General features: G+C 43.2%; 2 pseudogenes; one reads left to right on the top strand and one right to left on the bottom strand.

The window, feature by feature from the left end:
* Positions 1 to 1,131: 1,131 nt before the first annotated feature.
* LOC136491975 (G-type lectin S-receptor-like serine/threonine-protein kinase LECRK3) lies at positions 1,132 to 4,392 on the bottom strand (annotated as a pseudogene).
* A 3,012-nt stretch (positions 4,393 to 7,404) lies between these two features.
* On the top strand, positions 7,405 to 15,471 carry LOC136491974 (polygalacturonase inhibitor-like; annotated as a pseudogene).
* The last annotated feature ends 1,263 nt before the right edge of the window (positions 15,472 to 16,734 follow it).

Raw genomic sequence — 16,734 nt, 5'->3', positions numbered from 1 at the left:
ATTGGGGGCAGGAAAAGGTGGAGGTCTAAGCACCATACTGAGACCGGGTCTCAAGTGTGGGGGTTTGGAGTCCAAGTTTGGACGGGGACCTTGACCATTCGACAGGAGTGGAGTGGGCTGGTCTCGTTTGTGCCTGGGGTACAAGCGGAACGTGTGTTTCAGGGTACTCAACTGGGATACATTGATTCGCGAATCGCCGTTTCTGTAAGACGGTAACGACTTGGCTATGGTCTAGCACCGTAGTAAGAACTGGAACATGAAAGATGATAACATTATTCTGATTGCTTACCGCATGTTTGAAAGTAACATATGTGCTTACCTAGAATGGTTAGCTAATTAACTAAAAATAACTGCTAAAACTTTGAATATAAGGACACACTATTAGTAGTGCTTCCTGCAAATGCAATTAACCAGGAAGCCAAATAAGCCTTGCATTTTCCTCCTGTCGGGTAAGTCTTGTTGAGTACAATCGAGTACTCAGGGTTTTATCCCCCTGGTTGCAGGTGACAGGTGAATGCTAGAGCTGGCTCTTGTGTGTGGTAACCTCCTGGTGGGCTTAGAGAGGATTCCTTTCACGTTGCGATCGTAGTGTTCACTTATAACCCTCACTAAAGATTTTATAAGAAAAGATGTAAAATCTCCTAGCATATCTTGTAAATAAATGGCCATTATGTTAATGCTTCACCAGGTTAGTAAATTAATCTTTGTTTCCGCTGTAACTCTAATCATATGTTTATTTTCCGCTGCAAGATAAAACTTGTGAACCTAAAATGTATAAACTCGTTTATATGTAAACTATTTTAATTCCGCTATTGCATTCAACTGGTCCAAGTACTCTGATGTTGTAATAAAGTGATGTAAGAAATGACTAAGTGTGTTGTAAGCTTTATCCTCTCATTTATGATCCTGACGGAAAATGTGGATTTTCGAGTTCTCCCTTGGGGTGGGCTCGACGGAGCTGTTCGGTTTAGCCACTTCCGAGGTGCTTAGTGTCTAGTGAAAGACAAGCGCCTCCGAAAATGTGTTATTTCGGACGGTTCTGCCACGTACAACCACTACCATAAATCCTTCAACAGCGTAGGCTGACCAAAAGATAGATCCCTAAACAGAAAAAAGTACCACTTGCTCTTCTCAATGCCATAAACTTATGAAAATTGGGGTATCAAATGGAGGCCGAGGAACTTCTATTGCTCCATCAAGCATCTTGGTCACTTTAAGCATAGTTGGGCGCATTTCTGGTTCATCCTGTATACACCAAAGTTCAACTCTCATGAATCTTTCCACCATATTCATATTGATAATTGCTTCCTCATCACTTTCAACTAACAAGTCAAGGCGGCTGCAGCGGTAGCAGTTATATGCCCAGTATGCCAATACAACTTGCTCGTCATCGGTGGCCTGAAGGTCTACATTCCACCTGCAGCATACAATCTCCAGGACTATACCAAAGCTGTACACATCTACTTTACTGGAGATTCTCACGTTCTTGAACCACTCTGGAGCAAAGTATCCTCGGGTACCTCGGATTCCAGTGCTTGTTTTTGTCTGCTCGGCTTTCAGCAGCTTCGCTATGCCAAAGTCTGATATCTTTGCTATAAAGTTGTCATCAAGAAGGATGTTCTCAGGCTTTATGTCACAGTGTATGATCCGCTTACCACACTCCTCATGCAAGTAGAGCAGTCCTCTTGCCACCCCATGGGCAATATCAACTCGGAGGTCCCATGATGGCCTCTTGCCACTAAAGAGGAACTTAGTAAGACAGCCATTGGGCATGAACGGATACACCAGGAGCCTTTCAGATCCTTTATAGCAGAATCCCAATAGCTGGACTAAGTTCTTGTGGAGTGTGTGCCCAATTGTTTGAACCTCCATTGTGAACTCCTTTTCTCTCTCTTGTGGGATCCTATCGATGATCTTCTTGACTGCGATGCTGGTGTCAAACTCACCATGTAGGAACCCTTTATAGAATATACCAGAAGCTCCCCTGCCCACTTCCTCGTTGAACCCATTAGTTGCCTCCTCAAGCTCTCTGTAAGTGAAATCTCATGTCATCATCCTGGTCCATGCTCGTAAATGGTTCTTTTCCCTGGTGACCCTAAAGCGAGCTCCCAGAAAATGGGCTGAGATGAAGAGAAAGTTCAGAAAGACAGAACTACCTATAATGATCGATCCTCCAAGTATCCAATCCTTCCTATTGGTTTTCCATTTAGTGCTGACCTCAATATTCAGTAGAGTCTGTGAATGATTATCCTTCGGCACCTTGAGATAAACTGTCCTTTGAACTTCGCTCCCTTCATTCCCGTTAGACAAAGGTAGCTTCTTCTTCCAGCAGTGGCCACTATTATCAAACACTGCAGCAGCACAGAAGCAATCGTTCAAGCATAAGCTTTGGATCTCGTTTATGGGGTAGTACTCCTCATAAGCCCGAAGAGGCCAGTCAATGTTATTCATTGGAATCATTTGGAACTGCTCTAGCACTTGTGCTTCACTCAAGTCACAGCTCTGCAGTGCAAAATCTGGCTTGCACCCTTTATACTTCCTTTCCGTACCAAAGAAAGAATAGTGCGGGGCACAAGAACATTCTGTTTCTGTCTGATTCCAGTTGAACATGCAATAGCTGTTGTATCCACACACTCCACTACTAAAATCTGAATATACTACGTTGCAGATATTTGCCGGCACAGCTTGCACTACTGTCCACTCTGCAGGCAAACCACTTCTTACTGCTTCCCTTTTTGGATACTTATACTGTCAAAGAACACCATCTGGGTCAAGTTTTGCCCAATGGTAGTACTGATCTGTTGAGTCCATCTCTGCTGGCATTATGTCAATGGTAGGGTGCTGCATGTTCTCCAAGGCATAGTAGATTGTGCCATTCGTATCATAGACCAGCTTCCCACCATTTCCACTTGTGTTAGTAGACCAATAACTATCATACTGGAATCCCGTAGGAACAGCCACTGTGTAGAAAGTCAGGTTGCCATTTGTTTCAAGACTGAGGATGAACCAACCATTTGAGTAGTCGGTGTCCATAAGCCTAGCGTGGAGGATAGTCCCACTAACGAGCTCTTGGGATGGCAGGATGGTGTCTGTTGGTGTAGTAAAACTTTGCCATGTGGGGGAGCCGTCTGCTCCATAAACCACAAAGTTTCCATTGTCGTTCATGGAAGCATAAGCACCACCAGCAATCTGGGAGCCCCAGATCTCAGATCCAGTGGAGTCACGGAGAGAAAGCTTACCATTGAGGGTAAATTGCAGGCTTGAACCAGGTGACACTGCTGTGGTACAATTGGCATACCAAACAGTAAACTTCTCATCAATCTTATCGAACCAGGTGGCAAGTAGATAGAGAGGAGTTGGTCTCCAGGGGCTGGAAACCAAAGGCAAAGTCGCCAGAGGGTGAGAGCCATGATCTGTTTGGGCCCTCAGGATTTAGAGTAGATCCCAAGCTAATATTGTGCTGAGCAGTGTATGAGTGGGGAAGTAGCAAAAGTAGGAGGAAGAGTATATGCACCATCGATCTTTCATTGGTTGTTCCTAACAGCAGTTTTATGTGCAGAGGAGGATATTTTCAGATCACGCAATGGGGTGTCCCCATATGTACTAATTACCATGGAGCTGGAGATTGGATGTTAGGCCATATACTGTGGAAATGAAACACAGAACAGATGAACCGCAGAGGATTTTGCAGACAGTCAAAGTTGTTTGGTTTCTTTGTATCGAATTGGTACACTAAAAAAATTGTTGAAAATTAGTCCAAAGGTCGTTATAGAATAGCTGGCAAAATTGACTCAGCCATTTATGATGAATGCTTAGCTTCTGGATGAATCCAAATATGGAGAAAATTTTAGCTTCTGGATACATCCAAATATGGAGAAAATTTTAGCTTCTGGATACATCCAAATATGGAGAAAAATTTAGCTTCTGGATACATCCAAATATGGAGAAAATTTTAGCTTCCGGATACATCCAAATATGGAGAAAATTTTAGCTTCTGGATAAATCCAAATATGGAGAAGATTTTGTGCCGAGTCTACTAGAGAATTTTATTTTATTTTGCAACCTCGGCAGTCAATTGCCTGCCTGTCCATTAAACACACGGTCTGAAGCACACGTAGCATCATCGTGCCACGAAAGGATGTAGCTGAAGCTAAGATGGTTACGAGGATAATGTGCTTGGCCGCGCTCCGGCTTCGGCTCCGCGGCAACTCCGGCAGCGGAGCCGTACCAAACGGCCACGGAAAGAGCGTTTCTGCGCCACGGACAGAGGAGCCGGAACCCTTTTTGACGTAGGGAGGTGGAGTTTTGCAGCTCCGTGGCTCCGGCGAAGAGGCAGCGCGGGTGGAGCCCGGCCAAACAGTCAAACGCGCCTAAGTCGCTGCATGGGTGCATGAATAGCCACGTTCTTCTTTCTCGTGGCAGCATCAATTTAGCGACTGACCAAACTTTTGGTTGCCTTCAAGATCAGCCCCTCAGTTGACATCATCGCCTAGTCGCCTACAGATAAATTATGTACTGTATGTACACTTGCGTCTCGTGCATGTACTCACAATAACTAGTGTTTGGTATGAGAAATCACTCTATTCTAGATAAAGTGATGTATCATAAGTTCATTCTTCAATTTTGTAAAATGACTTCATTCCTTGTACTGATAATGAGATGACGATAGATGAATTTATTCCATTCCACAAACGAAAAAAGAGTAAGAAGATGAACTAATCCATTCCTCAAACCAAACACGTTATAAGTCTCAAAGTGTCGTGCTTGTTTAAACGTGGTTGTAATAGAGAGAAAGAGAATGATTGAACTGCGATCTCTCATTGATTGATCTCGTATATTTATACATGTTGAACCGTGGCCCATGGATCGGCCGGTGTCCGTCCGGAGGCATCGATCGTGAACGGACCTGTCGATTGGCAATGCCAGTGCTTTACAGCGGTGTACAAGAAACGTCCGATTAGATGGACGCTTGATACTAATCCTAATCACTGATCCACTACTAATCATGTGTGATGAGATCACTTGAACGTCATTGGTTCTTAGCATTCCCCCTTGATCGAATCAAGTCTTGAGATTAATCAATAGTTTTATCCCTAAGGGCCCTTATAGGAAAAAAAAAACAAGGTGATAATGTTGTTGATATGTCATTAAACTTCATTTTTTATATGAATCAGCAGGGGAGTCCCCTACCTATATTTTTTTCTTTTTCATTAAATGAAAGAATAGTATTTACAAGGTGGAAAGACAAATAAGACTCCTTCCGTCCCATTAAAAGTGTCATTTTTTATTTTTAGACTTCTTGGTTGACCATTCGTCTTATTAAAGTTTTTGTACAAATATTATTTATTTTGTTATGACTTATTTTATCATTAAAGGTACTTTAATAATGATTTGTTTAGTTTATTAGTTGCATAAAAAATTTGAATAAGACGAACGGTCAAACAAGAAGTTTAAAAGTAAAAAACAACACTTTCAATAGGACGGAGGGAGTATAAGGCACCCATGCCCAAAAGGAAAAAAGAAGCTATAACATGCAACTATCTCTCCAACTGCGAAGGGATGACTCTATAGTCGGTTTGGCCTTAGCACACACTTGGCCAAGCTCCTTTTTGAACCGCCTTTTCCACACATTGAGGTCAGCCTGTTCATTAAACTCCTCAAAACCTATTGGGAAAAATCTAGAGAAATGATATGACATATTTTAGATTATTGTCCATTGTAAAATTAAATGATAAAACCTTTATAGGAAAAACCCATAATTTAGTTTAGAACAATATTATCGTATGTGCCATAATTAGTATAACCTCCTCAAAAACCTCATGGAAAAAATATGAGGAGAAATAATGTCTTTGATATTCCCTTTAAAAACCTCATATGAGGAAAATAGGAGATATGTCACATTATGAATTTGATATTGCTTCATTAAAAACCTCAGAGAAAATTTTATAAAAACTCATAATAGGAAAAAAGTGCAATATAATGCTTAACATAGGTTATTATATTCAAAGAGTGTCTCCCCCCTAAAACTTGCAACTTTTGAAGTCGCTGCATACCGATACCATGAACAAATATTTGGAACGTGGTACGTGGTAGTTACTTAGTGAATAAATCTGTAAGATTATCACAAGACTATGTCTGCAAGATGTTGATTTTCCCTCTCTGTTGTAATTCATGAGGATAGAACAACTTGGGATAAATATGTTTAGTTATATTACTTTTGATGTAACATGTTTGCATTTGTGTAACACAAGCAACATTATCGTCATAGATAATTATGGGTGATTCAATGGGACCAATTCTACTAGATTGTTGTATGTGATTAATCATTCTGCGAAGCCATACACATTCACGTGATGCATCATATAGTGCAACAATTTCAGAATGATCCGTAGAGGTTGTCACTAGAGTCTGTTTAGAAGACTTTCATGAAATGACAGTTTCTCCATATAAAAATACAAAGCCTGTCTGAGATCAATCATTATGAGGATCATATAAATAGCTACCATCAGTATATCCAATCATAGCTGGATCTTGGTTTCTTTTTAAAAATAATCTAAGATCTTTTGTGCCATTGAGATATCTTAAGATATGTTTAGCTCCCGTGCAATAAACGTTTGGTTGGAGCAACACTAAATTTACTGCAAATGTGATATCGGGCCGGATGCAATTTGCAAGATACATAAGTACTCCAATGACATTGAGATATGGAACCTCGGGTCATTCTCGAAATCGCTCAGTCTTTAAGATGCGCTAATAGAAATGGGATGTGCTTGGATCTGTTTATAGGGTTGAGTATGTATATGTGTATACGAGCATTTGAGTCTCTACTGTAATCTGGGAAAAAAAAAGCGCTGAATGAATATATGGTGTAATTAAAAGATACCTCCAAACCACTATTACCTGTACACAGGGGTAGAGCCTCATGCATGGAGGCCAGATTGGGCTCCTGCCCCCTCCCTTTTCTCCGTGAAGTTGTACTGCCTAGTTCTAGCTAGTCTATGTTAGCATGTATGTTTACGGGGACATCTGCATGACACCATGCAAAAACTATTTTTTTTAACCGAGCGACACACTATCTTTTGCCTCTTCAAATTAACCTCTGGGCTCTGGTTCTATTCCTACTCTCTGTTACTTCTAGCTCCCTTGATTTTACCTCACCCTCCCCACTGCCTGTACAAGCTAGTAAGTGGCAGGAAACTTACCCACCACGCTCCTTTTTCTTGTAGCTCTCATGAAACCTTGACCCCAGAACGTGGTTTACCTTAAGAATCAAGATTAGTCAACGCCTACTACTTGACCTCAACGCCTGTACCTACGTACTATGCACTGCCACTGCCGGTCTGTTTCATCAGCTGGTCACCGTGCTTTATGAGACACCTCAAACGATTGGATGTACAGTACCGAATGTTCCATCTCCATGGCCAGGCAACTGATCATCCTCTTCCTCCGATTGTCCCAACAGATCACCATGTCGGTTGTCTCAAGGCGCAGTTCGGCAACCCGGACGCGCTCGCGGAGTGGCAGCCCGGCACGGACCACTGCAAGTGGCCGCACGCGTACTGCAACCAGTACCGCCGCGTCGACGCGTTCTTCATGGAGAACGTCAACATCACCTCCACGCACCCGCCGGCCATCGACCAGCTGCGCGGCATCAACATTTACTCAACATCCTGTTGACCTAGGAGGTGGTTCGAATCACACATCAGTAGAGCTTTAGATGCCCTGACCGCTACGGACTAAAAAACACAGTAAGATATCACTCTTTCGTGGTGAAGAACGGGGATGTTTACAAGCAAACCATCCAAGGATAACCAACGTACTTGAGTGACGAAGAACCAACTAGTTTTCAGGCAAACTAGCAAAGAAACCGTCAAAACTCTCTCCCGGAAAGAACCCGTGACGTTGTCGGGTTGTCCTAGATCGGCCGGCAAGCCTAGGACGCCATTCTTGATCGTGGATCAAGAGATGAACAACATGGAGGTTGAAGAAGAGGGTAAAAGAGAGTTTGTAGATTAATTTGTATGATGATTGGATAGTTGGAATACCTCAATCAGCCATCACCGTTTATATTTATAGGGCGGCTGGTCTTCCCGGCGTAAAGAATAGAATAAGCCGTGTGCCGAATCGGCCACGTTGATTTTCCATACTATAATCGGACTAGATAAAAGTCGTCCTAACAAGGACGTCACGTACTTGTGTGTTCCTGCACGTCAGGACGTGCCGTCGAATCATCAATACCGATCAAAGTTGCTTGAGAATGAACGGACTCTGATCCAATCCAAAATTCCTAATTTGATCATATCTTGACCCACGGGGTTCATATACTCGGACTCAATTATCTCTGTTATTTCCTTTTACGTGGAGTCTCTGAGAGTCCGATACAATATACAAATCCATATTTTATATTTTCCTTTCCAAATTCCCTTCATGATCAATCCGGCCAGGCATTGCGTATCACCATTGGACTCAGGTCCAAGTGCACGTGTTTCCCGTTAGTTAGGGCTTGGCGCGGATCAAGGCCTAATTAGCCGTTGGGCCAATTGGTGGGATCAATCTAATATTCTCTCTCTTGATCTCATCTTATAACTTAAACTTTATACTTACTTACTTTATCTTGTTCCCATTCCATCACAGATCAGTACATAGAGCGTGCCTCATCGTCACGGTCAGTTGCTATTAGATTAAACAGTTACAATGCACCTCTCTATTTTGAAACAGATTCTCAACTACGCCCTTATTATCCAGGAATCATACACTTTCCCTTAAACCCATGCCGACTAAGTGTTCTCTGAACACGCTGGGTGGTAAGCCTTTTGTAAGCGGATCCATGAGCATCTTTTCTGTACTTAGATGCTTAAGACTAATTATATGATCCCGGACTTTATCTTTCACAACATAATACTTTATGTCAATGTGTTTGGCAGCACCACTTGACTTATTGTTATGAGCATAACATACTGCTGGATTATTATTGCAGTATAACTTGAGTGGCTTATGTATGTCGTCTACCACTTTCAACCCGGGCATGAACTTCTTCAGCCAATTCACCTGTCCTGTGGCCTCATAACATGCTATAAACTCGACATACAATGTGGACTACGTAGTGATGGTTTGCTTTGAGCTTTTCCACGATATAGCTCCTCCTACGAGAGTGAATATGTATCCTGACGTGGACTTTCTGTCATCTCCCATATAATCAGAATCTATATACCCCTCTATGTGCAGGGAATTAGATCTTCTGTACGTTAGCAAGAGACCCTTCGTACCTTGCAGGTAACGCAAAACTTTCTTTACTAATTTCCAGTATTCTATTTCTGGATTACTTTGATATCTGCCAAGTAATCCGATAACAAATGCTAAGTCAGAGCGAGTACACACTTGAGCATACTGTAAAATTTCAACAGCTGAACTATATGGAACCGCTTTCATTTGATCGATCTCATATTGGTTCATGGAACATTGAAATTCCTCATATCTATCGCCATTGACTATGGGAGCAGGTGAATACTTATAATTTTGCATACTGTATTTCTTTAGAACTTTTTCTAAGTATGCCTTTTGTGATAATCCTAGAATCATTTTTCTCTATCTCGGTGAATCTCTATTCCACATACAAACTTCACTGAAATCCTTCATATCAAACTTCGAGGACAAGAACTTCTTTGTTTCTAGTAGTAGATTACCATAACTGCTAGCGAGCAAGATGTCATCCACATACAAGACTAGGAAAATGTATTTTCCATTCTTGAACTTTGTATAAACGCAATTGTCTTCTATATTTTTTTAAAACCCAAACTTTCTTATTGTACTATCAAACTTCAAATACCAATGTCTTGAAGCTTGTTTTAATCCGTAAATGGATTTCTTCAGACACCATCCCATATGTTCTTTTTCTTACACAATAAAACCTTTCGGTTGTGCCATGTAAACATTTTCCTCTAGATCCCCGTTTAGGAGTGACGTCTTTACATCCATCTGATGTAATTCTAAATCGTAATGTGCGACAAGCGCTATTATGATTCTAAAAGAATCCTTATATAAGACTAGAGAAAATATCTCATTATAATCTATACCTTCTCTTTGCGTGAAGCCTTTCGCCATAAGCCGTGCTTTGAATCTTTCTATATTCCCTTTACAGTCATGTTTGGTTTTGTAGACCCATTTACAACCTACTGTCTTGGCTCCTTTAGGAATTGTTTCTAAGTCCCAAACACCGTTGGTTTCATTGATTTCATTTCATCTTCCATGGCTTCAAGCCACTTTGATGAGTGAGCGCTTCTCATGGCTTCTTCAAATGAGGTGGGATCAACCTCCATTTAAAATTCCTCACATTCATAAACTTCGTAGTCTTCAGGAATGGCTGATCTCTTGACTTTTTGAGACATTCTAGGGGCCTCGTTAGATGACGTTTGTTCTATATGAGGTTGTTGCTCCTCCTCCTCATGTGTGACAATCGGTTCTATGGGATCCTGAACGACAGGTTCCACATGTTCATTCATTGTTGCCACAGGAGAGCTAACAATAGGTGTTGTTACTACAGTGTCTTGTACTATTGGTACAGCAACAACAGGTAGCCTGAAGAATGGTTCCTAAACTATCGGAGTGGGCATGTATACCCGCTTCTCTTCAAAATTAATTTCTCGCGCTACCATGTTCCCCCTTATCATATCATCCTCCAAGAACACATCATGTCTTGTTTCTATAAACTTTGTTTGTTTGTCAGGACAATAGAAGCGATAACCTTTTGACTCTTCTGGATAGCCAATAAAATGGCAACTGACTGTCTTGGAGTCTAGCTTCCCTATGTTTGGGTTAAAGACTTTAGCCTTAGCTGGACAATCCCACACACGAAAATAAGATTCGTTAGGGTTCCTTTCCTGTCCACAACTCATACGGTGTTTTGGACACCGACTTACTTGACACTCGATTAATAATATGAATGGCGGTTTTCAACGCCTCCATTCATAAACTTATTGGTAAAGAAGAGTAACTTATCATGCTTCTCACCATATCCATTAAGGTACGGTTGCGTCTTTCAGCTACTCCATTCTGCTGAGGCTCCCCCGGTGTAGAATACTGGGCTACTATACCATTTTCCTGTAAGAACCTTGCAAAAAGTCCTGGAACCTGGCCATATGGGGTGTGTCGACTGTAGTACTCTCCCCCATGGTTGGATCTTACTACCTTAATCATTATGTTGTGCTGATTTTTTACTTCAGCCTTAAATATCTTAAATTTATCCAATGCTTTCGATCTTTCGTTAATTGGATAAATATAGCCAAAATGAGAATAATCATCTGTGAATGTTATAAATGAGTCATAACCATCCACACTCTTCACAGGAAAAGAATCACAGATGTCTGTGTGAACTATTTCTAAAATTCCTGCGCTTTGTTTAACATCTTTCTTTATTTTCTTAACGTACTTTCTTTTTATGCAGTCAATGCATTGTTCTAGATCTGAAATTTCTAAAGACGAAAGAATTGATTTCTTAATCAATCACTTTATGCTCCCCCTCGAAATATGGCCTAAACGACAGTGCCATAATTTTGAAGATATATCATGAACTCTCTTCCGCTTATTACTTGTATTCATAAATGAGGAAGAATTCTCATTCTCAGTGCTCACAACATTCACATTCTCAGAAAGTGATAATAAATAAAGCTTGTCTTGTCAGAAGGTAAGACCAACACACTTATTATTATACACAATCTAACATTTGCCATTACCAAAATGGCAATCATAACCATCATCGTCAAGTCGTGAGATACTTATCAAGTTTCTACACAAAGAGGGTACATAAAGAATATCTGAAAGCTGAAGTCAAACCATTATCTAATTTTAGAGAGAGATCTTCAATGGCTTCAACTCCATTTACTACTTTAATTTTTCTTTCTCCTCTTTGCAGGGTCCTCCTCGTATGAAATCCCTATAATGAATTTACAACATGAACAGTTGCACCTAAATCAATCCACCAAGTAGATTCTGCATAATTTAAATACAAGGACTCATCTATGAATGTAATGTAGTACTCACCTCTCTTTAGAAGGCTCTTTAGAAAGTCTGAACAGTCCCTCTAGTAATGTTCATGCTTCTTGCACCATTTGCACTAATCCTTTTTAACTTGGGCATTGTTGTTCTTCTCATGGTGCTCAGTCTGAGGGGCTTTCCCTTGAGGTTTGGCATTCTTATTGAAATTCTTCTTCTTGTTGTCCTTCATAAGGTTAGTAGAGTCACCCTGTGAGCTTTTCAGCATCTCCTTTTCTTGAACACACATTACAATGAGCTTCTCTATATCCTATTTATCGGGTTGCATGTTGTAGTTCACAACAAAAGTTTTATATTCTTTGGGCAAGGAATCAAAAACAAAAGGAATCAGGAACTCATCCATGAGCCCCAAATTCATTGGCTTCAGCTTTGAAGTCGTGTTGCTCATCTTTAGTATGCGCTCTCTGATACCGCCACCAGTGTATTTCTCATTAAATAATTTCTTGATCAAAGTACTGGCATAAGCCTTTGAAGAGCCAGTGAACTGACTCCACTTTCTTGAGGTATTCTGTGGCGGTGTCACAATCTGGGATAGATCCCCTTATCGCATCTGAAATAGTGGACTTAGCCACCATCAAGCACTTGCGGTTTGAAATATCCCATTTCTTACGTTCAAGATCATATTTCATCCGCACTTCTGCATGATCTCGCTGCTGAGCAATGAAATCAGCATCAGTCTTATTTTCTTCCCTTACCGGGTCCACTGGCTCAGTAGGACATGAAGAGGTAAGCACTAGGTCATTTTCAGACAGCGCAATTGCTAGTTCATATTTCTCTTGCCATACCCTATAGTTGCCCCCTTCAAGAGGTGGTATGTGCGAGATAAATGTCATTTGGTTAAGTCCTGAAAAACACCGTCAGAGATAGTAAGAAAATATAATATTATAATTGCATGCTTTAATGTAACGTTGGTCAAAATTAAAATATACAACATTCTTATACACTAATTCTACATCACCGTTGATCAGAAATAGAATTAATGCACGTAAAACTTATGAATAAACATTATAATATTGCTATTATCAACATTGGTCAGAAAAATAATAATATTATAATTTACTGACAAAAAATGACTGCTCTTCAAATTAAATTCTCCCATTCGAATTTAATTAGAAGATAATAAGCTTTAACATTGCAGCGGAAACATGAAAAAATAATTCATCTACTTTTCAGAAGCATTTTACTGTACCGATCTACTCTCTGTAAAATTTTTCGGTTGGTTAAAATTTTGACCGAGATTGAAACTGAACAAAAATCATCAAAATTTGCTTATGAAAATAATAAAACAAAAAACTCAGTGTTTACTATTCATTTGACCCGGCCTGGCGGAACAGTACATGGCCCAGTCTATGTCGCGTCCGCACGCGTGGCCCAGCGGTAGCCCAACACAGCACGCGCGCCCGCTCCCCCACCCGCCCAGGCCGCAACCTGGGCCTGGGCCGGAAATTCGCTCGCCCGCATGGGCTGTTTTCGGTCCAGCGATCGCCGACCGTTCATCTTTATAGGACGGTCGTCCGTGCATGTTGCTCGAATAAAACGATGCTGCGGCCGTCTTCACCCGAACCCTAATTCCATTTTCCCCTTCCCTTTCTCTCTCTTCATCGCGGTGCCGGTTTTCTTTCCCCTTTCTCACCCCGAAACACAGCCGGAGAGAAGAGTGGTGGTGGCGCCGCCGTGGCGCCCTTTGTCGGTGCACGCGTGCGGCTGGAGCTGCGCGCGGCGCCGTCGAGCGGCACCGCGGTGGTGCTCTTTGCCCCCCACACGCGCTGTGGTGGTGTTGCCCTAAACCCTAGCTCGAAGTGCGGAGCCGCCGTGGGTCCCCTTGCCGGAGCGCGCGCTCCCAGTAGGTGAGCGCACCACCGTCGAGCGGTCCTGTGATGGTGCCCTCGGCCGGGGCTCGCGCGCACGGCGACGAGCGCGGCTCGGCTTCTCCTCGTGTGCCAGCGAGGCAGCGGCGGGTGCATATTCCCGTGCGCGGCAGTGGCGACGGCGGCGAGAAACCCGGTAGGTCCTTTCCTTTCTCCGTCCATCCATCTAGGGTTAGGGTTAGGGTTAGGTTTTTGGGTTTCAATCCGATTGACAGATCGAGTCCCCTCCTTCTGAATTTCTTCGTGATTTCTACCCCAAGGACTAGATCTACATCTAGATCTGGCTCTGATACCATTGTTAGTTAGGGTTAGGCAGCCCTGATCAGAGCGCTGATCAAGGCCCAATTGGCCGTTGGGCCAACTGGTGGGATCAATCTAACATTCCCTTAGAACTCTTTTGGCATGGTTTCTTCGCTCAACAACTCATGTGACTCTGCAACTATCATCACCAATGCATCGTGTCCAACTGAATGAGCCGAGAAAGCTTGTGCACTCAGATAATTGGCCAGCAGTCCGATTAAAATTGGCATGGACCCAATTTAAGTGTGAACACATCCCCGCCCTACACGGCCTCATCCCAGACTCCTAGGTAGGGATAAAAACGGTACGAATATTTTTCGACCGTATTTGAGACCGAATCCGTTTAGAGGGTTTTAGATCTGTCTGTATTCGACTCTGAATATTCAACATCCGATACCATATTCGTATCCGTATCCGAATACCCAAATCGCATAATTATGATGTCGATATCTAATTGTATTCTATCCGACATAATTAATACTATCCGTATTCAAATTTAAATTCGAACAAAAAATATAAAAATAAATATGATATCAGTGATATCTATCCGTATCCTATCAGTTTTCGTCCCTACTCCTGGGCAACCTCGCGCACCTGTCCGTCCTCATCATCATGGTCACCTCGGTGTCGGGCTCCATCCCGGCATCCCTCTCCCGCACCAACCTCTCCTCCGTCAGCTTCCTCCGCAACAAGCTCACCGGCAGGATCCCCACGTCGCTGCAGAAGCTGCCGCACCTGACCTTCTTCGACGCCGCGGACAACGACCTCGTCGGGAGGATCCCGCCCCGGCTCGTGCACGGCGGCACGCCCGAGCTGCCGCTGGGCCTGAGTGCCTGACGCTGTCCAACAACCCGCTGTCGGGGGAGATCCCCTGGCTGTACGCGCTGGAGAAGCACGTGGTGGAGTTCAAGGTGGCCAACAACCGGCTCACCGGCGAGGCGTCGTTCCTGCTCGGGTGGCGCAAGACGACGGTGGGCGACCTTGACCTGTCCGGGAACCGCCTGCGGTTCAACCTGACTGGCTTAGAGATGCCCAGGAACCTGCTGTTCCTGAACCTGAGCCACAACACCGGATCTACGGCCGCGTGCCGGCGTCGCTGCAGCAGTCCGGCGTGGTGGTTCTGGACCTCAGCTACAACGAGCTCTGCGGGGAGATACCCACCGGCGGGGCGATGGGGTGGTTCAAGGCGGTGGCCTACGGGCACAACAAGTGCCTGTGCGGGACGCCGCTGCCGCCCTGCGCGAGCGGCCACTGAGCCGAGCCTGCCCCAGTCCACTGTGCTACGACACTTGTGCACGCATGGTGCAGCACAGCAGCAGTGCTACGAATAATCTCCGGGTCCCTTCGCTGATCGCTATGTTGTCTCAGTGCCTGTTGATGTTTCCTTCTTGCCAGTTTGTTTTGCAACTTTCAGCCTCCTTAAAGTAAAGACACGTGGCATTCCTGCCATCTTTTTAAAAGGAAATACAGCAAATTACTGAGTCACCAACTTACTTAGTCTTATGACAGAGATCGATGCGCCTAGCTGCAGGCCCGCACGAGCAATATATACATATATATATTTCTGTTGTTCCACAGGTGTTGAACTGATGCTCTATCTATGAGAATATGACAACCGAGTAGTGGTGAATGCTCATGTCCCTGTTAGTGTGGCCAGCACTCAGTGAGAAAAAAACAATGTCGTCACTCGTCACACAACGATGCGCGAGCCCATTACATATGGGGTGCCAAGGGGCAAGGGGAGCCTGCAGTTAAATAGCTCCACCCTCTGTTGTCAGTTGTCACACAGAAAGCAATGGCTGTGAGTCGCCTTCTACTTCTGTCTCTCCTATTATCGGTTGCTGCTGGCTCCTACGACGGTGCTGGCCAGCCGCCGAGCTTTCCTGAGGGGTTCATCTTCGGGGCATCCTCTGCTTCCTATCAGGTGAATCTTCTGTCTGTCCATTCATATGTACACAGCACATGTTCTTGATGTCCCTTTTAGGACAGTTAGGCTGTTTGAGTTTCCAATTGGTTCCCTGGGGGGACGCTTTTCAATTTTTTTTGGAACAATGGGGGACACTTTTCATGATACCCATAAGCTAGTCAATGACATATAGCGCGTCTGGTCCTGCATCTCACTGACAAGTCGGCGGTATAAAATAAAAGCACACCTCGAAAATGTTGGTGTAGATGAAAACATTAGAAAATGTTTTAACTGATTCAGTATTATTTAACACCGATTTATGGTCACAAATAATTAAAAAAAAAGATGCAGTCTGTTCTGCCTACAAACCGTCACAAGCTGCGACAAAATGTTCACCATAAACATGCATGTTGACAAGTTGGCAACACAACTACACAAGTTGATAAGAGTATAAATATCAGCATATGAGGATCATTGTCTGATTCAATCCAAGTAGTCATTGTCATAACTAGTATTTCTCATGAGTCATGACGTTGTGTTTCGACTATTTCTCACACACGAGCTATCCTGATGTCTACATGCAGTATGAGGGCGCGGGGGGGGGGGGGGGGG

This window comes from Miscanthus floridulus, chromosome 11 (genome assembly GCF_019320115.1).
Source record: "Miscanthus floridulus cultivar M001 chromosome 11, ASM1932011v1, whole genome shotgun sequence".
Classification (NCBI taxonomy): Eukaryota; Viridiplantae; Streptophyta; class Magnoliopsida; order Poales; family Poaceae; genus Miscanthus; species Miscanthus floridulus.
The sequence above is the reverse complement of the archived record's forward strand: the minus strand, read 5'-3'. Positions and strand labels throughout refer to the sequence as shown.